The 24,061-nt window shown below is 43.0% G+C and overlaps 1 protein-coding gene across 3 annotated transcripts in view; it reads right to left on the bottom strand.

Moving 5' to 3' along the window:
* LOC126262624 (monocarboxylate transporter 1-like) overlaps window positions 1–24,061 on the bottom strand; it is a 171,123-nt gene that overhangs the window by 120,088 nt on the left and 26,974 nt on the right. Inside the window, exon 1 of one of the 3 annotated variants that reach the window (XM_049959382.1) lies at window positions 7,758–7,845. The exons of the other annotated variants lie outside the window; for them this stretch is intronic. The gene's annotated coding sequence lies outside the window, so the exon portion shown is untranslated. Of the gene's footprint in view, window positions 1–7,757; window positions 7,846–24,061 lie in introns of those variants that run through there. 3 annotated transcript variants of the gene reach the window in all.

Raw genomic sequence — 24,061 nt, 5'->3', positions numbered from 1 at the left:
CATTTCACTTTTGTGTATCATCAGGTAAGTACATTGACTTCTGCAGAACTTAGCTTTCGGAGGACGATAACTACGACACTTCCACAGAGATTATCTTACAACATGACGCACAGTTTAGCGCTACAGGACACGTATTTGAGTGATTAATTTTGTACTTCAAACATTTATTTTTTAAGATTTTTAAATTGCAAAGAAAGTTTTCCGTCATACATTTCATTCCATTGCTGTAATTTGTAACACCTGAGGGTATAATTACATTTATCCTCAGGGGGGTACACGCTTACTTTGTGTACCATGTGTGTGGCAACCACAAGGAACCCTAGCTAATATGGTATTTGCTTATACAACTTTACACATCGGTACCATATTTCTCTAACACAGAATTACACAGCTATCTGATTATTTACCTGAGAGAGACAAACATTTATTTTACTACGTCAGTGACAGATGTTTACGCAATTACGCAGTTGAATAACTTCACACGTATGAAATTGCATTTTGTCTGTACTTTGTGAAATGTTCATATTTTTTTGGAACCATTGTGATACTATGAGAGCTTTGAATGATGTATTTGGTAAGGGAGCATGATTTTAAAGTACGTTTGAGGCAGATGACACTTTTGACATGAGCAGAGAATTTTTTTAGGTTTTGAAATTAGAAAGCTACGACGATTTTGAGAGTTGACTGAGGTGTTATGATGTTATTATTACGATGACTATGTGTATTATGCTGTTGCAGTATATTTATGATCAATAAGCTGATGCTATATGAGGAATTTGATTATGTGTCGACGATATGTATATGTATAATAAGGTAAGGAGTAATGAATAGTGATTAGGGCACTCTGATTTGTGGAAAACGTTGTTGGAAACCAAGATCGTACTTTAAAAGTTATGAAATGTGTGTAAATGCGTGAATGTATCACAATGCCGACGAAAATTTTTTTGGACACTGTTATATCAATAAGATTTTGTTTCTACAGATTTGCAACGCTAATTCTTGACCTGTGAAACATTTTTATATACGACTGCCATTGTAGCAAACTGCTGTCGTAAATATTTCCGTACGAAAGTTAAGTGACCACCTGCACGTAATACGTCGTGGGCACACAGCTGTGTCAGACACCTGGGCGACGGCCGCCCGGAAAAAAAAAAAAAAAAAAGAAGCCATTAGCCTTCCAGCAGCACAGAACGACACGGACGAACTTGAAAACGATGAGAAACATTTCACGGCTATTGTCGTGCTAATTGAGAGAAATGCCATATGGCTAGTGAATGACGTTTCACGCCTTGCTTTGCCCATTTTGTTTAATATCTAGTTTCTCGATGCACTGCAGCACTGGTTAAAATAAAATTTTATAGATGTACTAATATAAATATTTTCTGTCTGCAGATCTATTAAATAATAATTTTGTAATCCACATTATTCGAAAAAGGAGCTCTTGGAATGGAAAGAACAATAAGAAGGGACTAATACCAGGAACTGCATACATAATTTTCTTTTCAACTACTGAGTAATTTTTTGTAGAATTAGTTTTTGTGGTGCACCACTTTAATTACTTAGACATTAAGATGTGATTATACATTTCCCTTATCTGCATTGTTGTCTTTACTGTAATATTTTTCTGCTTGAGCGTTGTCATGTTTAGATACAATTTATTGCTTTTGCTTCTGCTGTTTGCCAGGCATAATGTTACTGAATTTGATTTTGTATTACGCTGTTAAGCCAGTTTTACTAATGATTATTTTATTGTTTGCTGCGCATTGCCTCATATTAGTTATAATGTTGAATTGCTTGGTAATTTAGATTTACTGTAGCTTGCTTTGCCAGTTTCAAATATTTGTCATTGATGTTTATTGTTTTATGTGATGCTGCATTGCCTCGTCCCTTGGTATATATATCTGAGCTCAGTAGATTTAAGTTAGCTTAAGAGGGGGTAGACTATATAAGAAACTAACTATGATGAATTGGAAGCAATGCATTGACAAGGTATATAAAAAAAAGATTTGGGCCTAAATGAGTATTGTACAATGAGCCATATTTATTTTGAAAGAATTATGGTTGGAATACAGAAAAGAGGTACAGATAGGACTTTTGGAAATAATGAGGAACGAAGGGAGATCTCCAAGAACAAAAAAAGTTTTGTTCGCAAGATACTGCAGTAAAAGAAACCCTGTCCTTTCCTTGTGTTATCCCACTATGTGTTTGTGTTCCCTTGTGTATTTGTGTACTTCCTGTCTTTAGTTGTTTATCTGATAAGACCTATGTTGTAGAATTTTTCTAATACCATGTTATTTACTTTGTAAACATGTTTAAACAGTATTTGTTCTGTTTTGTTTTAATGCTCATGTGGAAGTTGATATTTCAAGAGTTATTCTGATCTTTTATGTATGTACTTATGTCATTATTTTTGTAACACTGATGTATATGTTTATTTCTATTCTTTTGTAAAGCCCCTATTACTCCGAATGTTATCTGTACTATTATGTTTTTAATGATGTTTTCTGTATCTTTGTAATTGTATTCTTATGTTATAAAATTGTAATTGACACCAGGTCATCAAATTAAGTAACTTGTAAGTTACATTTCACTGCACACGTTTTTGTTGGTCATAATATATGGACAATATGTGACAAGTAGGGACTGTTAGTGTTTGCACGTGTGTTAATAATTCAGCAAGGGACTGGATAACAGCATTGCTGGTTCTAAGGACAATTCCAAAAACTTTGTGAGTGCACAAGTGGTGGTTATGGACTTGCTATATTATCCGCAAGACTCTTCAATGGTGATTGTGTACCTGCACAGTCATAACAGATGGCTGCTAGCCATCTCTACAAGGACTACAGTGGGTCTGCACCTCTGGTGGCCCACCAATACCGTAATCTCTACAAGGACTACAGTGGGTCTGCTCTGTGATGACCTACCAAACAATACTCTTCAAAACTTCGACTGACTCTGCTGTGGGTTTACTCTGTTGTGGCCCATTACCTGTCAGCATGTCAAGAGTCAGCACTGTCTTTCCGTTGGAAGGACAACACTACTTCTTCAAGACTGCATGGAAATCCACTACGTCTGTGTGCATTGTCTTTTACTGCTCAGACTTTGAGAAAAACAGTGCAATGTGATGAATGATCAGGACTGTCTTTATGGACTGTGAGAAAATTTTAGCTTTTGACCAACATTGTATCAATAAGTGTGTGCATTTGATTTCTTTGTTATTGTAATTACGATTAAAATTTTAACAAATATGTGTTGCCCACTGCCCAACAAAATTTGTAAAATTTTTTGTGGGGAGCATGGGGGCTATGTAAGTAGGCTGTTTAGGTTTTTTTATTGGTAACGCCACCTCAGTATGAAAAACACCGGCTGTGCCGTGTGCAGTCTGTGGCTGCTTTGCATTGTTGTAATACTCAACCATTGTAGTGTTAGGCAGCTGGCTGTGAACAGCGCGTAACGTTGCACAGTTGGAGGTGAGCCGCCAGCAGTGGTGGATGTGGGGAGAGAGATGGCGGAGTTTTGTAATTTGTCATGATATCAAGGTAAATACATTGTTTGTTCTCTATTAATATCTTTCATTTGCTAACTATCCCTATCAGTAGTTAGTGCCTTCCATAGTTTGAATCTTTTATTTAGCTGGCAGTAGTGGCGCTTGCTGTATTGCAGTAGTGGGAGTAACCAAGATTTTTGTGAGGTAAGTGATTTCTGAAAAGTACAGGTTAAAGTTAGTCAGGGCCATTCTCTTGTAGAGAATTTTGAAAGTCAGATTGCGTTGCGCTATAAATATTGTGTGTCAGGTTAAGCACAGTCGTGTAAAAATTGTTAAAAGGGGACGTTTCACAGCGAATGAGTGCGTCATTCAACGATATTAAATACCTAATGAAAACTGTCGTTTGACCAAACTGCATCTCAATTATTCGTTAATGTAACTGTTAGAGCGGCTGACCGTCGAATTTTTTAAGACAATGTCCACAGCTGTTCTACCCTGAAAGAAAATTATTAACTTATTTGTTAAACGACTAGACAGTCCTCTCTTATGACAACCGTATCACATTTACAAAATTCCACCACACTGATCAGAAACTGAATGTTATTGTGTTTTTCTTGCAGTTTACCTGCGCTTACGTTTGCATTCGCTGTTCAGACACGTCACGTTGAGAAACATATTTCCTAGTTAATGTGACCACACATTTCTTACTTTATTAGAAGCAATGTGTTTATCTTCTCCCTTATTGTTTAAATTGTTGTTTCATCATCTTACATAAAGATTAAATCAGTTTGCTTTAGACGCTAATGTTAGTTTACTCTAGGCCAACATCACACCCCTTACGTTTGTCACCTGCATGTTGTACACGCTTTATATATCTCTGTATAACTTCATCGTCCTACACCTAGTTGTACTCTGGGAGTATGATGACATGTTCAATACTAGCACTGCTTTCCGAAAAAATGAATTGTTTGTTCGTAAAGTGAATGCATTTGTCCTCTCTTGTCAAAACTGACGCTAATGTGCAGCTATATATAATAAATCCCACAATCGAAACAACTACGTCATCAATTCTTCCTAACGCTATTTTCGTATTTCGTCTAAGACTTTTAAAAATATGTGACACTTCCAGGAATCGTCCATGTGTCCTTTTAAACTGCAGTCGGATGCGCTATTTGTTGCGCCACCGAACACCTGCCACATGGAGTCTCCTTGACGAGTATCTTCGACAGAGGAAATCAATAAGGTTTTTCATGAATAACTTATTGTGCCTATGGTCGTAGCTTGTGACTGATCGACAATTTATTTACAATATACGGACTCATTTGCAAAAGTTCTACAATTCCTTAGTTTTGAGCGAATTTAATGACGTTGCATGGAGCAGGAAAAAGAATTTCCATCGTTGCACATATCGCTGCTCTAAATTGGTTGAGCATAGACGCATCAACTCTGGCTAGGCTTCCGCTATCAGCGTACACAAAATTCCTTCCAATTGTTACTTGAATGTTGTAATTGCGTTTTCCATCAATACATAGCTAAAATGTTTGCAGAAAAAGTACGTAACCTCGTGACTTCAGCTACCGCTCCTTAACACACATATAGCATCGTCTTACTCCTAGCCTGTGACGTCACCAGAGCATCAGCCAATAACGATGTTTTTGAACACGTGACTTAATCTTAATATTTAATGATTTTTAAGCTTTAATTACATAAAAATAACATATTTGGTGAGAATATTGACCGTAAATGCGATTTATATGTTATAATCAATCCGGAAAACAACAATCCGAACCATATGCTTAACATAGGAAAATAGCCTATTCTCAGGCAGTGATTTCCATTCACTAAGAAGGTAACGAAAAGTACCCTGTTTCGACCAATACCTCGCAGAATGAAAAATGCACAAACAAGGCGAATATGTACTGGGAAGAGTTAGTGATGTGGAAGAAGGGATCTAGCTTTTCGACTTATCTGGGAGCTTCAAAGGCATTTAAATCAAAACATCTTGACATTATTCACGTCTTTTTACTTGTTGGTATTAGTAACCGTATTATGTAGTACAACGCATTATGCCATGTAAAGTAACATAATATCCCTCCCTCCCCCCCCCCATCCCCTCCCTTCCCCAAGAACAAAACCACCCACAGAAATCATATCCCGCTGGAAAAATCTTATCTCTCCCACGTATGCTATTCAGCTATATGATATTAAATATGATTTACTAGGGCTGGCGAATCTTCTGGATTTTTGACACAGCATCAGGGACTTTAGCCTATAAATTCCAAAACGCAGGTGTGCCCCCATTTTATAGCCAAGACAGCTCACTGCACTGGGGAAGTAGTGTTACTCGTAAAAAAGCGCGAGTATGTCGATGTTTTGATTTAAATTTCTTTGAAGGTGCCAGATAAGTGAAAATCTAATTCCCTCCGTAACTCTGCCGAGTACGTATTCAGTTTTTCTTGTGCTATGATAACCATTTTTCATTCTGGGTCCCAACTTTGACTGTACCATAATCCTGAGCCGGCCGGTGCCGCCGAGCGTTCTAGGCTGCATGGTCTGCGCACTTTTTTTTGTTTTGCTTTGATCGAATTTTCATACTGTTACGCCCACTACTCACGTCTAAATACACGCTTTGTAAACAGTGGATCTAGTCTACACAAACTAAGCTGCATTCATGGTGTTAAAATATAATAAAGCAGTTCTACGTATCAGATTTGCACCTTTTTGATTTAATGGAATTTATATATTCTTACGCACATTGTCCATATACAAATCAAAAACCAAGAAAGAGTGTACCTTGCCATAGAAAAAAAGAAGGAAGGAAGACTGGGATTAAGTCCCGTCGACATCGAGGCCTTTAGGAACCATCCCAGCATTTGCCTGGAGCGATATAGGGAAATCACGGAAATTCTAAATCTGAATAGGCGGACGCAGGTTTAAATCGTCTTCCTCCCGAATGCAAGTCCAGTGTGCTAACCACTACGCCACCTCTCTCGGTTGGTCATCTGAGACGATATTCCTGTACATGGAATCTAAACGTAGCACCAATTTTGTCATCAGTAATGATTAGTTTGCGTAATAATTACAAGAAAAATAATTTTATAAATGTATATTAGGCCTACTGAAATATTAATGTATTAATGACCCATTTCTTTTTATATGCAATCCTGACAAAGCTGACTTGGCGTGGTATCTGTTAAATAGCTTTCTTAGATTTAGTTCTCAAGCTGCAACACCACCTAAACTTTTCGTGCTAATTAATGCCATAAAAGCATTGTCTTTTCTGAATGTACTTCTGACCAAAAAGCGAGTCTGGTAGCTGGATTCTGAGAGTCGTGATATTTCCATAGAACCTTTCATCCTAACCGAGAAGGCAAATAAAAGTGTTTATAGATTCAGCTTCAAAAATGCTTTCAAAATGAATTATTTCAGTAAAAACTTACACCCACTATTTCACCCTTTTGGGGAGAAATTTCCAAAAACACTTGGACACGTATATTTTATGTCTGATCGAGAAACTAAACACCAATTTTCGTCGTTCTAACTTCAAAACTGTTTTAATAATGAGATATTTTTAAAAAAACCTTTCATCCCCTATTTCAGCCCACTTAGGGGTGGAATTTCGAAAAATTCCTTCTTGAACTATGCCTACAGTATTATATCAACACCCTCTCCAAATTTCAAGTTTTATCCTTAGCGATTTGGGCTGCACGATGATGACTCAGTAAGTCAATGAAGACTTTTCCTATTATATACAGGGATTGATCGTCAGACTGACGTCTGTAACAGATAGGACTGGTAGAGGAGATAGAGAGTATCCAAGGAAGAACAGCGATTTTTTTCAGTGCTTCAGTCAGTAAGCGCGAAGCACTGGAGGTGCACAGCCAGTTCAAGTGGCAGACGCTACAAGAGTGGCACTGTACACCACAATGTGGTTTACTGTTAACATTTCGAGAGTTTACTTTCCTAGAAGATGCAACCAATGTACTGCTTCGTCCCACAAATATCTCGCGTGAAGATAGTGAAAGTAATATCAGATTCGAGCTCACACAGAGGATTAGCGGAAATCTTTGTTCCTGAGGACCATTCGTGACCGGTACAGGAGAAGTAGGAAGTGACAATACTCTGCAAAGAACTCTGAGGCTTGCGGGGTATAAATTAGGGTATGTAACAAAAACAAGATCACTAACTTGTCGTGCGACAGAACGTCGCCTTTCTATAAAAATTAAAGCTTCGGTTATCAGCGCAAGTAGAAATCGCAGTAAAAGGATACCTGAGATCTTGCAACTCTTGAAGACACAGGAGCAGCAACGCACTCTTAACTCAAAGGACCGCTGCACAGACTAAACAAGCGATACGCGTATGCGGCCGAGCGCTGCCGGAAGATGTACCCCAACAGTCGGCTGTCACACAATTAAATGACGTGGCCTCCACTCTCGTATGACATCACTCCGTTGGAATTCTTTCCACGGCTTTCTCGGGTCGATGGTTGACGTAACGCCTGTCGAAGATCAGACATCACTTGTGCGAGTTGTGTAAGCGAATGAGATACGGCGCACTGTGCCAGGTTAAATCGAGAGTGTTGCCAACTCATTGTGGCTGTAGATCTGAAGCATGGCTTAAGTCGGAATGCGAGCTCTATGAACACAGTGCGTGAGTCTTGGTGAATGTTGTTGCAAGAGTATCAGGCCTGGTCTAAGGCATTTCTGTCCTTAATGTTGGAGACATCAACAGAAACGTTATAGGAAACGGCAGGTCATGCGAAAGCCTATGCTAAACGTGATGTTTAAACAATTTCTAAACCGAAGCTGAAATTAAGTTTTTTCGTACTAGCCTTTTATTAGTTCAAATGGCTCTGAGCACTATGGGACTTAACATCTGAGGACATCAGTCCATTAGAACTTAGAACTACTGAAACCTAACTAACGGAAGGACATCACACACATCCACGTCGAGGCAGGATTCGAACCTGCGACCGTAGCGGTCGCGCGGTTCCAGTCTGAAGCGCCTAGAACCGCTCGGCCACACCCGCCGGTCCTTTTATGAGTAAGAGCATCAGTCTGTAGTTAAGCTGCGTTTTCTTTCTTATTTTTACAGGATGAAGCTGATTCTTAAATATTGCCTACTACTTTCAAAAATAATTTTTACTCCAGTTGGTTGTGAATCTGCTTTAGCTAGAAACTGTAACACTGCAGTTAGCCTACCTTTCAACAGGAACAGCAGTTAATACGTTTTTTTTTTCTCAGCTTTGGGCCGTACCTGTTCCATTAATTCATGAAATCTCTAAGAGCCTTTGAGAAAAAATATGTGCACTACGTTTGACCAGATCAACATAAAATCTACTAGATTTATCTTTTTATTCAGGGATTCATTTTTCTTACTGAGATCGTAATATTACTAACATTATATACATTTTGCCTCGGGTTAATTAATACGTCTGTCAGAGCGTTGACAGAAGGATGTAAAAGTTAAAGGTCAGCAGCGTTCTTCAAGCTCATTGAAAGTTTTTCCATTACAAATTTCCACTTCCGGATGCTACAATATATATACGAAGTGTTATGAACGAATGGTGAATAAATTTAATTTTGCCTCCACATATTAACACCTGCCGTACATGGTCTATTGCTGTTCCGTCCACTCCTCCACACTGTAACTAGTCGTAGGCTGCAACAAATAACTGAAAAGGAACTTTCGTACTGAGTTTAATAAAGGAAAGGAAAGGTTTGTGGAGTTTGTCAGAAATCTAATCTAGTATTTGGTCTTTTCAAAGTACAAAAAGCTAGCTGGGTACCTGGCGTTGCCCAAATAGATATTTACTCCAGTCTTCTATTAGTCTATGTCGCCTTCACCGTCCCGCCATCTCCAGTCCTCCATCTCTCTCTCTCTCTCTCTCTCTCTCTCTCTCTCTCTCTCTGTGTGTGTGTGTGTGTGTGTGTGTGTGTGTGTGTGTGTGTGTGTGTGTGTGTGTGTGTGTTTTTGTGTGTTAATCCGCTCCTCCCCCTCTAATTCCAACTCCTCTTCCCTCGTTGCTTTGTCCATCTCTTCCTCTCCTCTGTCCACCCCCTCCCCCCCCTCTTCCTGTTCATTTCCTCCTCTTTCCTTCCTGTGTCCATCTGCTTCTCGACCCTCTTTCTGTGAATCCCTCTTCTTTCCTTTCCCTGTCCATTTCCTTCTTAGCCTCTGTTCATCTTCTCCCCATCTCTCTGCCTATCTCATCTTCTCCCTGCCCATCTCCTCCTGTTTCGTCCCTCTGTCTATCTCCACCTCTCCGCTTTATCTGTACGTCTCCTCCTACTCCTGTTTGTTCCAATCTCCTCCTTCCCCCTAGCTGTCTGTTCATCTCTTCGTCCTCCCTTCTCCGTCCACGTATCACACTCACCCCAGTAGGAGGATGGAGTTTGTACCTCAACAACATTTCTTTCCAGACTGTAACTAATGTTTCCAGAATGAGATTTTCACTCTGCAGCGGAGTGTGCGCTGTTATGAATCTTCCTGGCAGATTAAAACTGTGTGCCGGACCGAGAATCGAACTCGGAACCTTTACCTTTCGTGGGCAAGTGGTAGAGCACTTGCCCGCGAAAGGCAAAGGTCCCGAGTTCGAGTCTCGGTCTGGCACACAGTTTTAATCTGTAACTAATGTGTTTACCAAATTAGACTGAAATCGTCCCAGGGGATATGGATGAGCTTTTTACCCGTGTCTGTGCACGCGTACACACATGTCTAACATATTTCACACATACTCACCAATTTTCGCGCTTATTTGTACACATTTTTCACCTGTATGTCTAGCTGTTTCATTTTCATGCAGCTCAGTGTTTATGACGTAATGTCTGCCGAATTATGTGCTGTACAGCGACACAATGTTGCAGGTATATCCAGAGGTATATGTGCCTACTGTCTGCGAAATTTATTAGGAATAGATTTAGTAGTAAAGAAGTAATAAATTAAAACGTCGTCCTTCATGCGGCAATTTTACAACATGAACAGCGAAAATGTAGAATTCGATAAATATTTTTCCATTCGTCGGTTGGGGGGGGGGGGGGGTCGTCAGCGAGAAAAAGTTTCGCAACGGTTTGAAATTAAGTTTGTTTCAAGTTTGTAACTGCACTCATTCTCAAATACTGGATGGCTGAATTATGAGTATCACTGCGTCGTGAGCTACGCTGCTTTCTCACCTCCACCCCTGTCCCTTTGATAGGTGGGTAGTTCTTATCCCCCCCACAAAGATTTTTCCAGACAGTAAACGATATGCGTGCCAAGTTGGGTTGAAATCAGCCCAGTGGTTTAGGAGGAGATGTGGATCATACATACACATATACGAAGATACATACGTAATTCATTTTTATAATTTGTATGAACATCATAGCAGTTCGTCGTTCTGTGCTTTTCAACAAAAAATAAATAAATAAAGCGTTTCTTCATGTTTATGCGTGCGGTTCGGAGCATTACGTTTCCATAACAAGTGGATTCATTAAACGTTAATGGAACATAGGTGGGTATGTATGATCGATTTTCTGATTACCTAGTTGCATTTCGAGTTCCTGCTTTCCTGCACCGTAATGACCCTGTTCGCTTAAGATGGAATGGCGTGTAGTGATTGCGCACAGGAGATGTTGGTGCTTGGGACACTTCTCAGACTTTCGCCTCTAGCCTCTAGCCCTGTAAAAAAGTTTAGTATACTTTCTTCCTTAATTTTTAAATGAAGCCGTTCATTTTTATATGCTGGAGACACTTTCCGAAATTACAAAAATTACTCCGGAAAATTAACGTTTTTCCAAAAATGAAAACAAGTTCCAAGCTACAGCATCGCCATGTACCCAGGAACAGATATTCTGTTGAAATTTAAAAGCGTTGCAATCGGGAAAATATTGTCAGTATTGTATTTAATCGTCTCTCTCAAACGTTTTTACTCCTATACACTCCTATATCCGTAAATGAAACCCCATTAATCAGAAGTATTGAAAAAAGGCAGATGCAAGTTGAATACATTCTGAAACTGAAGCTATTGGAAACTAACACAGATATCCATTTTCAAGACACGTAAAATTGTTAAGACAATAATGAAACTCGGTCCATTTGCAACTATTACATGTTGTTGTTGTTGTTGTTGTTGTCTTCCGTCCTGAGACTGGTTTGATTCAGATCTCCATGCTACCCTATCCTGTGCAAGTTTCTTCATCTCCCAGTATATACTGCGACCTACATCCTTCTGAATCCGCTTAGTGTATTCATGTCTTGGTCTCCCTCTACGATTTTTACCCTCCACGCTGCCCTCCAATGCTAAATTTGTGATCCCTTGATGCCTCAGAACATGTCCTACCAACCGGTCCCTTCTTCTCGTCAAGTTGTGCCACAAACTCCTCTTCTCCCCAATTCTATTCAATATCTCCTCATTAGTTATGTGACCTACCCATCTAATCTTCAGCATTCTGTAGCACCACATTTCGAAAGCTTCTATTCTCCTGTCCAAACTATTTATTGTCCATGTTTCACTTCCATACATGGCTACACTCCATACAAATACTTTCAGAAACGACTTCCTGACACTTAAATCAATACTCGATGTTAGCAAATTTCCCTTCTTCAGAAACGCTTTCCTTGCCATTGCCAGTCTACATTTTATATCCTCTCTACTTCGACCATCATCAGTTATTGTGCTCCGCAAACAGCAAAACTCCTTTACTACTTTAAGTGTCTCATTTCCTAATCTAATTCCCTCAGCATCACCCGACTTAATTCGACTACGTTCCATTATCCTCGTTTTGCTTTTGTTGATGTTCATCTTATATCCTCCTTTCAAGACACTGTCCATTCCGTTCAACTGCTCTTCCAAGTCCTTTCCTGTCTCTGATAGAATTACAATGTCATCGGCGAACCTCAAAGTTTTTATTTCTTCTCCATTGATTTTAATACCTACTCCGAATTTTTCTTTTGCTTCCTTTTCTGCTTGCTCAATATACAGATTGAATAAAAAATGGCTCTGAGCACTGTGGGACTTAACATCTGTGGTCATCAGTCCCCTAGAACTCAGAACTACTTAAACCTAACTAACCTAAGGACATCACACACATCCATGCCCGAGGCAGGATTCGAACCTGCGACCGTAGCAGTCCCGCGGTTCCGGACTGAGCGCCTAGAACCGCTAGACCACCGCGGCCGGCACAGATTGAATAACATCGGGGAGAGGCTACAACCCTGTCTCACTCCCTTACCAACCGCTACTTCCCTTTCATGCCCCTCGACTTTTATAACTGCCATCTGGTTTCTGTAAATTGCCTTTCGCTCCCTGTATTTTACCCCTGCCACCTTTAGAATTTGAAAGAGAGTATTCCAGTCAACATTGTCAAAAGCATTCTCTAAGTATACAAATGCTAGAAACGTAGGTTTGCCTTTCCTTACTCTTTCTTCTAAGATAAGTCGTAAGGTCAGTATTGCCTCACGTGTTCCAATATTTCTACGGAATCCGAACTGATCTTCCCCGATGTCGGCTTCTTCCAGTTTTTCCATTCGTCTGTAAAGAATTCGTGTTAGTATTTTGCAGCTGTGACTTATTAAACTGATAGTTCGGTAATTTTCACATCTGTCAGCACCTGCTTTCTTTGGGATTGGAATTATTATATTCTTCTTGAAGTCTGAGGGTATTTCGCCTGTCTCATACATCTTGCTCATCAGATGGTAGAGTTTTGTCAGGACTGGCTCTCCCAAGGCTGTCAGTAGTTCTAATGGAATGTTGTCTACTCCTGGGGCCTTGTTTCGACTCAGGTCTTTCAGTGCTCAGACAAAGTCTTCACGCAGTATCATATCTCCCATTTCATCATCATCTACATTCTCTTCCATTTCTATAATATTGTCCTCAAGTATATCGCCCTTATATAGACCCTCTATATACCCCTCCCACCTTTCTGCTTTCCCTTCTTTGGTTAGGACTGGGTTTCCATCTGAGCTCTTGATATTCATACAAGTGGTTCTCTTTTCTCCAATGGTCTCTTTAATTTTCCTGTAGGCAGTATCTATCTTACCCCTAGTGAGATAAGCCTCTACATCCATACATTTGTTCTCTAGCCATCCCCGCTTAGCCATTTTGCACTTCCTGTCGATCTCATTTTTGAGACGTTTGTATTCCTTTTTGCCTGCTTCATTTACTGCATTTTTATATTTTCTCCTTTCATCAATTAAATTCAATATTTCCTGTGTTACCCAAGGATTTCTACTAGACCTCGTCTTTTTACCAATCTGATACCTTTTAGTATCTCCAGGATTCTTCCATGTATACAACCTTCTTTCATGATGCTTGAACCAAGTGTTAGCTATGATTAAGTTATGCTTTGTGAAAAACTCTAACAGACGGCTTCCTCTTTCATTTCTTACCCCCAATCCATATTCACCTACTGTGTGTCCTTCTCTCCCTCTTCCTGAACTCGAATTCCAGTCACCCGTGACTATTAAATTTTCGTCTCCCTTCACTACCTGAATAATTTCTTTTATCTCATCATACATTTCATCAATTTCTTCATCATCTGCAGAGCTAGTTGGCATATAAACTTGTACAACTGTAGTAGGCGTGGGCGTCTTGTCTATCTTGTCCACAATAATGTGTTCACTATGCTGTTTGTAGTACCCCTGTTTGATTGTGTGTTTATAACCCTGTATTCACCTGACCAAAAGTCTTGTTCCTCCTGCCACCGAACTTCACTAATTTCCACTATATCTAACTTTAACCTATCCATTTCCCTTTTTAAATTTTCTAACCTACCTACCCGATTAAGGGATCTGACATTCCACGCTCCGATCCGTAGAATGCCAGTTTTCTTTCTCCTGATAACGACGTCCTCCTGAGTAGTCCCCGCCCGGAGATCCGAATGGGGAGTATTTTACCTCCGGAATATTTTACCCAAGAGGACGCCATCATCATTTAACCATACAGTGAAGCTGCGTGCCCTCGGGAAAAATTACGGCTGTAGTTTCCCCTTGCTTTCAGCCGTTCGCAGTACCAACACAGCAAGGCCGTTTTGGTTATTGTTAGACGGCCAGATCAGTCAATCATCCAGACTGTTGCCCCTGCAACTACTGAAAAGGTTGCTGCCCCTCTTCAGGAACCACACGTTTGTCTAGCCTCTTAACAGATACCCCTCCGTTGTGGTTGCACCTACGGTACGGCCATTTGTATCGCTGAGGCACGCAAGCCTCCCCATCAACGGCTAGGTCCATGGTTCATGGGGGGGGGGGGGGAGGGGGGGACTATCACATGTCGGCGATAAAAGACTTTATTTTGTTTCTAGGTACTCGAGTGTGAGCCAGCGACGAAGTTCGGTTTAGTAACTTATCCACACGCTATATCAATAGTTCTACACATATATAGCATTTTACGCACCATAAAACGCTATACCTGAAGAATTAAAAATATATTCCAAACAGCTTTATTATACAACAGAGCACTTACGTATGTAGAACGCGAAACATTTACAAACGCTGCACAAAACACAAAGTCGTGTGTAACAATAAAAACAACTTTAGAAAATAGTGGAAGGTGCTTTTGTCCATCTTCAGTGCGTGTTCCTTCATGAGAGTCTAAAATTAGTCACTAGACTGAAGTATTGACTACGATTCATCTTGCATTCCTAGGTACACTACCCTCTACGTACAACGCTCTCCCCTACGACTGTTTGCAGAAGATTCGTGCATCCCTAAGAAACGCCCCCTTTCACTCTGTACCAATAAGAATCAAGCTCTCATCTCCCCTCCCACTTTTATTACTAGAATAAATGCGTGGGTGGAGCGCCAGAAATACCGTTATCCTATTTAACAATGGCGGTGAATATTACCATAATTTATCAGATAAGACACTGACATTAGAGTGTATAATTTAATGACGTCAGGGAACATTCTACAAAATGGCGGGTAACTTTATTCCAAGAACTCCTCTAGCCGAATTGAGTGTGACAGGATTTTATCCTGCTTACAAATGGTAGCCAGTATAATTCCATAATTAGGAGGTCAAAATGGTCCCTTCACATTTTCTGTCTGAATTAATGCAATTAGCAGAAAAGTATGGTACATTTTTTAACCACGCGCCTGCTGTTTACAAAAACCTGATATTTCCACAAATACTGACCCTAAAGTACAAGACTAAGCAATTACCACAATGTTATATTTAAATAGTTTACATTAATATCCAATTTTAAACAACAATCACCGCATGATATTTTAACAAACAAATTCATACGCCATGCCAAGCAACGTTCTGCAACAAGTACATACCAAGTCTACATTATTGCCACATTATTGGTGTGACATTGCTATGTACACTCATAACACAACGCTAAACTGGACAGTAAATAATTTCTCCAACAGTCGACAAGAATGGTAGAGAAATAAAATTTATTTAAAAAAACTAAAAAAGAAAGTTGCATGCAATCGTCTTCACGTGACTGTCCAGATAGGTTATACATAACACAGCCACGCCAATTAGAGACAGACTTGTACAATTATACGTTCTGCAGAACTTCTAGTGCCTTCATTTTATGCAAAGCAGCAGGAGGTGCAAGAGCTCCCGATGGTTTGATTTGCAACAGGAAATGTAATCTGCACCTTTCACATGTCCGATTCTGTAAGTATATAAAATTTTTACTTACCCTGAGAGTGTACTGACGAACAGCTGTGCCTTAAGCAGTTTTTCAAAATGGTTCAAATGGCTCTGAGCACTATGGGACTTGACATCTGTGGTCATAAGTCCCCTAGAACTTAAAACTACTTAAACCTAACTAACCTAAGGACATCACACACATCCATGCCCGAGGCAGGATTCGAACCTGCGACCGTAGCGGTCGTGCGGTTCCAGACTGTAGCGCCTTCAACCGCTCGGCCACTCCGGCCGGCAAGCAGTTTTTCAACTTGCATTCCTATTAGTAGAGCGAATCATTCATCAAAAACCTATGATAACCGCATTATAAATTTAGACTATCTAATGTTCTTGGTCCATTCAGTTCTTTGTCCATTTCCACTTCCCGCCTCTGGAACAAGCTGTCCTCCGATTATATCTAATATACGATTTAAACTTCGGAGCTCTTTCTGATTTTGTCATATTAACTTCGCCACAATAATTGATCCTTGTGGCTGCCCTCATAAAGAGTTGAATTTCTCTCCATGTTATAAATATTATAAGCGAAGACAATCTTAGAAACGGGAAATGTTTATTGTAAATTAATGATTTGTGTCTCGCTTCAAATGCAGCTCAATGCAGTCCGTGGAACGTGTGATTAGGTGTGGAGCTCTTCTTGATGAAATGTGTTTCGCCCTACGCGAAGCATGGAATGGAAACCACTAATGTGATACAAAATTGTTGAGGCTTTCGTGGCCACTTGTTGACAAACTGCCTATTGGCTTCTGTCTCGGGTTCTTCGGCCGACGTTCATCTAATGATTTTTCTGACGTTTCGCCAGCACGAGTGGCTGGCATTGTCAAAGCTTCACCCTCCATTGCCGGTGGTGAACTGGAGCCGAGCTCGCGGCCGCAGACTATATGTACCTGGCGCGCCAACGTCCGAGGGCTTCTCCGCGGTCATTTCCGGTGCGGTTCTCCTCTTGCTACCTGCGACGGTCGTTCGCTGCAGTACGGGAAGCCAGGATCCGTTGACCTTAAGGCTTTCCTCTTTCTTGTTCAAACTGTTCGCGTGTTTTTGTATTTCTACAGCTTCTCTGAACAAGCGCGTGTGATAGTGGTTCTCTACAGCCAGAACTTCCGTGTCGGCGAATTTTATTACGTGTTCGGTCTCATTCAGTGCGTGTTCTGCCACGGCCGATTTCTCCACCTGCCCCAACCTGCAATGTCGCTTATGCTCCTTGATCCTGGTGTTAATGGATCGTCCAGTCATCCCGACATAAACTTTTCCGCATGTGCATGGTATGCGGTATATTCCCGACATTGCAAGTGGGTCTCTCTTCTCCTTCGCCGATCTAAGACACTCTTTGATCTTCCTTGTCGGTTTGAAGATCGTCTTTACGCCATGTTTGCGCAATATACGGCCGATTCTGTCCGTCACTCTGGGAATGTATGGCAGAAAGGCCGTACCCGACATTTCTTTTTCTGGTTCCTTACTTCGCCGAGTGTTTGGCTCAGTTACACTTCTAATATAATTTGTGGAGTACCCATTGCTCCTCAGGACTGTTTCCAGGTGTTGCATTTCTCGTTTGAGATGTTGCGGCTCACATATTCGTCCTGCTCTCGTTACGAGCGTACTAATCATGCCCCTTTTCTGGCTCGGGTGGTGGTTTGACAGTTTGTGCAGGTATCGGTCCGTGTGAGTCGGTTTTCGATACACGCTGTGTCCCAGGTTTTCGCCGTCCCTTGTGACCAGCACATCTAGAAATGGCAGTTTCTTGTCCTTTTCTACTTCCATGGTAAATGTTATGTTGGCATGGAGGCTGTTCAAGTGTCTTAGGAAGTCACCGAGCTGTTCTTCACCATGGCTCCACACCACGAAAGTATCATCGACGTACCTGTACCACACCTTAGGTTTGCAAGTCGCCGAGTCCAGTGCCTGTGCTTCGAATTGTTCCATGAAGAAGTTGGCCACCACTGGACTGAGAGGACTACCCATGGCGACGCCTTCCAGCTGTTCGTAGAAGTCGCCATTCCACGTGAAATAGCTCGTGGTGAGACATGCATGGAAGAGCTTTCTGATGTCTAGCGGGAAAATGGAACCGATGTGCTCCAGAGCGTCACTGAGTGGCACTTTCGTAAATAACGAAACAACATCAAAGCTGACCAGGATGTCGTTTGGTGCAAGTTTCAGTTTCTTCAGCTTCTCAATGAAATGTCCTGAGTCCTTAATGTATGTGTCGGTCTTCCCCACGTGTGGTTGGAGCAGAGAGGCCAAGTGTTTTGCCAGCTTATATGTCGGTGATCCAGGAGCGCTAACGATCGGTCTCAGTGGAACGTTGTTCTTATGGATCTTGGGTAATCCATACAGCCGAGGTGGTAGGGCCTCTGTGTTGCGTAGGTTTCTCTGTATGTCCGCCGGCAGAGAAGACGCCTTGATCAATCGATTCGTATTCCGTGTGATACGTTGCGTCGGATCTGCGCTTAGTTTTCGGTACGTCGTCGGATCTAATAGGTCTCGGATCTTTTGCTCATAATCTTCGGTCTTCATTACGACGGTCGCATTCCCCTTATCGGCAGGCAGTACCAATATACTCTTGTCGGCGTTGAGATTCTTAATGGCTTGTACCTCTTCTTTCTTCAGGTTGCAAGCTGGCGGTTTTGCTCGGCGCAGTATCCTGGCTGTTTCCGTGCGTATTTCCTCTGCCCTTTCACAAGGAAGGGCACGAATGGCTGCTTCGGTGTTGGCAATGATGTCCTCCATAGGTATGGTTCTCGGGATGATAGCGAAATTCCCTCCTTTTTGAAGAACAGACACTTCCTCTTCGGTCAATTGTCGTTCAGTGAGGTTGACCACTGTGTGTGACATGTCGGGAGTCGCCTTGTCGGTCTGCTTCCGGCATCTTTCAAACTTTTTCTTCTGTCGCTCGGTGCAGCGCTCGAGTTCGTTCTGCATGCTCCTGTGAGTGATGCTGTCGATCTTGTCCCAGTCGTCTCGATGCATTCTGCTACTTAGTTGGTAGAAAATGTCCAGAAGTTCCTGATCCGTTCTTGCCAAGTCTCTCCGTGTTGTATGTATTCGCTCACGAAGAAAAGCTCGTTCCATTCTGTCGTAGATACGATGTGCTTGGGCGGTGGTGAATAGGCGCTTGCATCTCAAGAACTTCGGTGTAGCACATTCATCTCGGCACCGTGACAGAAAGGCGAGAGAGGACATCAGTCGCGCTTTCCTCTTCCGTCGTTGGTCAAGGCGTCGGTACAATCTGCAAATCTCCTCCCCGTAGAGGCGTAATACAAAATTGTTGAGGCTTTCGTGGCCACTTGTTGACAAACTGCCTATTGGCTTCTGTCTCGGGTTCTTCGGCCGACGTTCATCTAATGATTTTTCTGACGTTTCGCCAGCACGAGTGGCTGGCATTGTCAAAGCTTCACCCTCCATTGCCGGTGGTGAACTGGAGCCGAGCTCGTGGCCGCAGACTATATGTACCTGGCGCGCCAACGTCCGAGGGCTTCTCCGCGGTCATTTCCGGTGCGGTTCTCCTCTTGCTACCTGCGACGGTCGTTCGCTGCAGTACGGGAAGCCAGGATCCGTTGACCTTAAGGCTTTCCTCTTTCTTGTTCAAACTGTTCGCGTGTTTTTGTATTTCTACAGCTTCTCTGAACAAGCGCGTGTGATAGTGGTTCTCTACAGCCAGAACTTCCGTGTCGGCGAATTTTATTACGTGTTCGGTCTCATTCAGTGCGTGTTCTGCCACGGCCGATTTCTCCACCTGCCCCAACCTGCAATGTCGCTTATGCTCCTTGATCCTGGTGTTAATGGATCGTCCAGTCATCCCGACATAAACTTTTCCGCATGTGCATGGTATGCGGTATATTCCCGACATTGCAAGTGGGTCTCTTTTCTCCTTCGCCGATCTAAGACACTCTTTGATCTTCCTTGTCGGTTTGAAGATCGTCTTTACGCCATGTTTGCGCAATATACGGCCGATTCTGTCCGTCACTCTGGGAATGTATGGCAGAAAGGCCGTACCCGACATTTCTTTTTCTGGTTCCTTACTTCGCCGAGTGTTTGGCTCAGTTACACTTCTAATATAATTTGTGGAGTACCCATTGCTCCTCAGGACTGTTTCCAGGTGTTGCATTTCTCGTTTGAGATGTTGCGGCTCACATATTCGTCCTGCTCTCGTTACGAGCGTACTAATCATGCCCCTTTTCTGGCTCGGGTGGTGGTTTGACAGTTTGTGCAGGTATCGGTCCGTGTGAGTCGGTTTTCGATACACGCTGTGTCCCAGGTTTTCGCCGTCCCTTGTGACCAGCACATCTAGAAATGGCAGTTTCTTGTCCTTTTCTACTTCCATGGTAAATGTTATGTTGGCATGGAGGCTGTTCAAGTGTCTTAGGAAGTCACCGAGCTGTTCTTCACCATGGCTCCACACCACGAAAGTATCATCGACGTACCTGTACCACACCTTAGGTTTGCAAGTCGCCGAGTCCAGTGCCTGTGCTTCGAATTGTTCCATGAAGAAGTTGGCCACCACTGGACTGAGAGGACTACCCATGGCGACGCCTTCCAGCTGTTCGTAGAAGTCGCCATTCCACGTGAAATAGCTCGTGGTGAGACATGCATGGAAGAGCTTTCTGATGTCTAGCGGGAAAATGGAACCGATGTGCTCCAGAGCGTCACTGAGTGGCACTTTCGTAAATAACGAAACAACATCAAAGCTGACCAGGATGTCGTTTGGTGCAAGTTTCAGTTTCTTCAGCTTCTCAATGAAATGTCCTGAGTCCTTAATGTATGTGTCGGTCTTCCCCACGTGTGGTTGGAGCAGAGAGGCCAAGTGTTTTGCCAGCTTATATGTCGGTGATCCAGGAGCGCTAACGATCGGTCTCAGTGGAACGTTGTTCTTATGGATCTTGGGTAATCCATACAGCCGAGGTGGTAGGGCCTCTGTGTTGCGTAGGTTTCTCTGTATGTCCGCCGGCAGAGAAGACGCCTTGATCAATCGATTCGTATTCCGTGTGATACGTTGCGTCGGATCTGCGCTTAGTTTTCGGTACGTCGTCGGATCTAATAGGTCTCGGATCTTTTGCTCATAATCTTCGGTCTTCATTACGACGGTCGCATTCCCCTTATCGGCAGGCAGTACCAATATACTCTTGTCGGCGTTGAGATTCTTAATGGCTTGTACCTCTTCTTTCTTCAGGTTGCAAGCTGGCGGTTTTGCTCGGCGCAGTATCCTGGCTGTTTCCGTGCGTATTTCCTCTGCCCTTTCACAAGGAAGGGCACGAATGGCTGCTTCGGTGTTGGCAATGATGTCCTCCATAGGTATGGTTCTCGGGATGATAGCGAAATTCCCTCCTTTTTGAAGAACAGACACTTCCTCTTCGGTCAATTGTCGTTCAGTGAGGTTGACCACTGTGTGTGACATGTCGGGAGTCGCCTTGTCGGTCTGCTTCCGGCATCTTTCAAACTTTTTCTTCTGTCGCTCGGTGCAGCGCTCGAGTTCGTTCTGCATGCTCCTGTGAGTGATGCTGTCGATCTTGTCCCAGTCGTCTCGATGCATTCTGCTACTTAGTTGGTAGAAAATGTCCAGAAGTTCCTGATCCGTTCTTGCCAAGTCTCTCCGTGTTGTATGTATTCGCTCACGAAGAAAAGCTCGTTCCATTCTGTCGTAGATACGATGTGCTTGGGCGGTGGTGAATAGGCGCTTGCATCTCAAGATACTTTCGTGGTGTGGAGCCATGGTGAAGAACAGCTCGGTGACTTCCTAAGACACTTGAACAGCCTCCATGCCAACATAACATTTACCATGGAAGTAGAAAAGGACAAGAAACTGCCATTTCTAGATGTGCTGGTCACAAGGGACGGCGAAAACCTGGGACACAGCGTGTATCGAAAACCGACTCACACGGACCGATACCTGCACAAACTGTCAAACCACCACCCGAGCCAGAAAAGGGGCATGATTAGTACGCTCGTAACGAGAGCAGGACGAATATGTGAGCCGCAACATCTCAAACGAGAAATGCAACACCTGGAAACAGTCCTGAGGAGCAATGGGTACTCCACAAATTATATTAGAAGTGTAACTGAGCCAAACACTCGGCGAAGTAAGGAACCAGAAAAAGAAATGTCGGGTACGGCCTTTCTGCCATACATTCCCAGAGTGACGGACAGAATCGGCCGTATATTGCGCAAACATGGCGTAAAGACGATCTTCAAACCGACAAGGAAGATCAAAGAGTGTCTTAGATCGGCGAAGGAGAAGAGAGACCCACTTGCAATGTCGGGAATATACCGCATACCATGCACATGCGGAAAAGTTTATGTCGGGATGACTGGACGATCCATTAACACCAGGATCAAGGAGCATAAGCGACATTGCAGGTTGGGGCAGGTGGAGAAATCGGCCGTGGCAGAACACGCACTGAATGAGACCGAACACGTAATAAAATTCGCCGACACGGAAGTTCTGGCTGTAGAGAACCACTATCACACGCGCTTGTTCAGAGAAGCTGTAGAAATACAAAAACACGCGAACAGTTTGAACAAGAAAGAGGAAAGCCTTAAGGTCAACGGATCCTGGCTTCCCGTACTGCAGCGAACGACCGTCGCAGGTAGCAAGAGGAGAACCGCACCGGAAATGACCGCGGAGAAGCCCTCGGACGTTGGCGCGCCAGGTACATATAGTCTGCGGCCGCGAGCTCGGCTCCAGTTCACCACCGGCAATGGAGGGTGAAGCTTTGACAATGCCAGCCACTCGTGCTGGCGAAACGTCAGAAAAATCATTAGATGAACGTCGGCCGAAGAACCCGAGACAGAAGCCAATAGGCAGTTTGTCAACAAGTGGCCACGAAAGCCTCAACAATTTTGTATTACGCCTCTACGGGGAGGAGATTTGCAGATTGTACCGACGCCTTGACCAACGACGGAAGAGGAAAGCGCGACTGATGTCCTCTCTCGCCTTTCTGTCACGGTGCCGAGATGAATGTGCTACACCGAAGTTCTTGAGATGCAAGCGCCTATTCACCACCGCCCAAGCACATCGTATCTACGACAGAATGGAACGAGCTTTTCTTCGTGAGCGAATACATACAACACGGAGAGACTTGGCAAGAACGGATCAGGAACTTCTGGACATTTTCTACCAACTAAGTAGCAGAATGCATCGAGACGACTGGGACAAGATCGACAGCATCACTCACAGGAGCATGCAGAACGAACTCGAGCGCTGCACCGAGCGACAGAAGAAAAAGTTTGAAAGATGCCGGAAGCAGACCGACAAGGCGACTCCCGACATGTCACACACAGTGGTCAACCTCACTGAACGACAATTGACCGAAGAGGAAGTGTCTGTTCTTCAAAAAGGAGGGAATTTCGCTATCATCCCGAGAACCATACCTATGGAGGACATCACTGCCAACACCGAAGCAGCCATTCGTGCCCTTCCTTGTGAAAGGGCAGAGGAAATACGCACGGAAACAGCCAGGATACTGCGCCGAGCAAAACCGCCAGCTTGCAACCTGAAGAAAGAAGAGGTACAAGCCATTAAGAATCTCAACGCCGACAAGAGTATATTGGTACTGCCTGCCGATAAGGGGAATGCGACCGTCGTAATGAAGACCGAAGATTATGAGCAAAAGATCCGAGACCTATTAGATCCGACGACGTACCGAAAACTAAGCGCAGATCCGACGCAACGTATCACACGGAATACGAATCGATTGATCAAGGCGTCTTCTCTGCCGGCGGACATACAGAGAAACCTGCGCAACACAGAGGCCCTACCACCTCGGCTGTATGGATTACCCAAGATCCATAAGAACAACGTTCCACTGAGACCGATCGTTAGCGCTCCTGGATCACCGACATATAAGCTGGCAAAACACTTGGCCTCTCTGCTCCAACCACACGTGGGGAAGACCGACACATACATTAAGGACTCAGGACATTTCATTGAGAAGCTGAAGAAACTGAAA

This window comes from Schistocerca nitens, chromosome 6 (genome assembly GCF_023898315.1).
Source record: "Schistocerca nitens isolate TAMUIC-IGC-003100 chromosome 6, iqSchNite1.1, whole genome shotgun sequence".
Taxonomy (NCBI): Eukaryota; Metazoa; Arthropoda; class Insecta; order Orthoptera; family Acrididae; genus Schistocerca; species Schistocerca nitens.
This window is presented reverse-complemented; position numbering and strand designations above follow the sequence as displayed.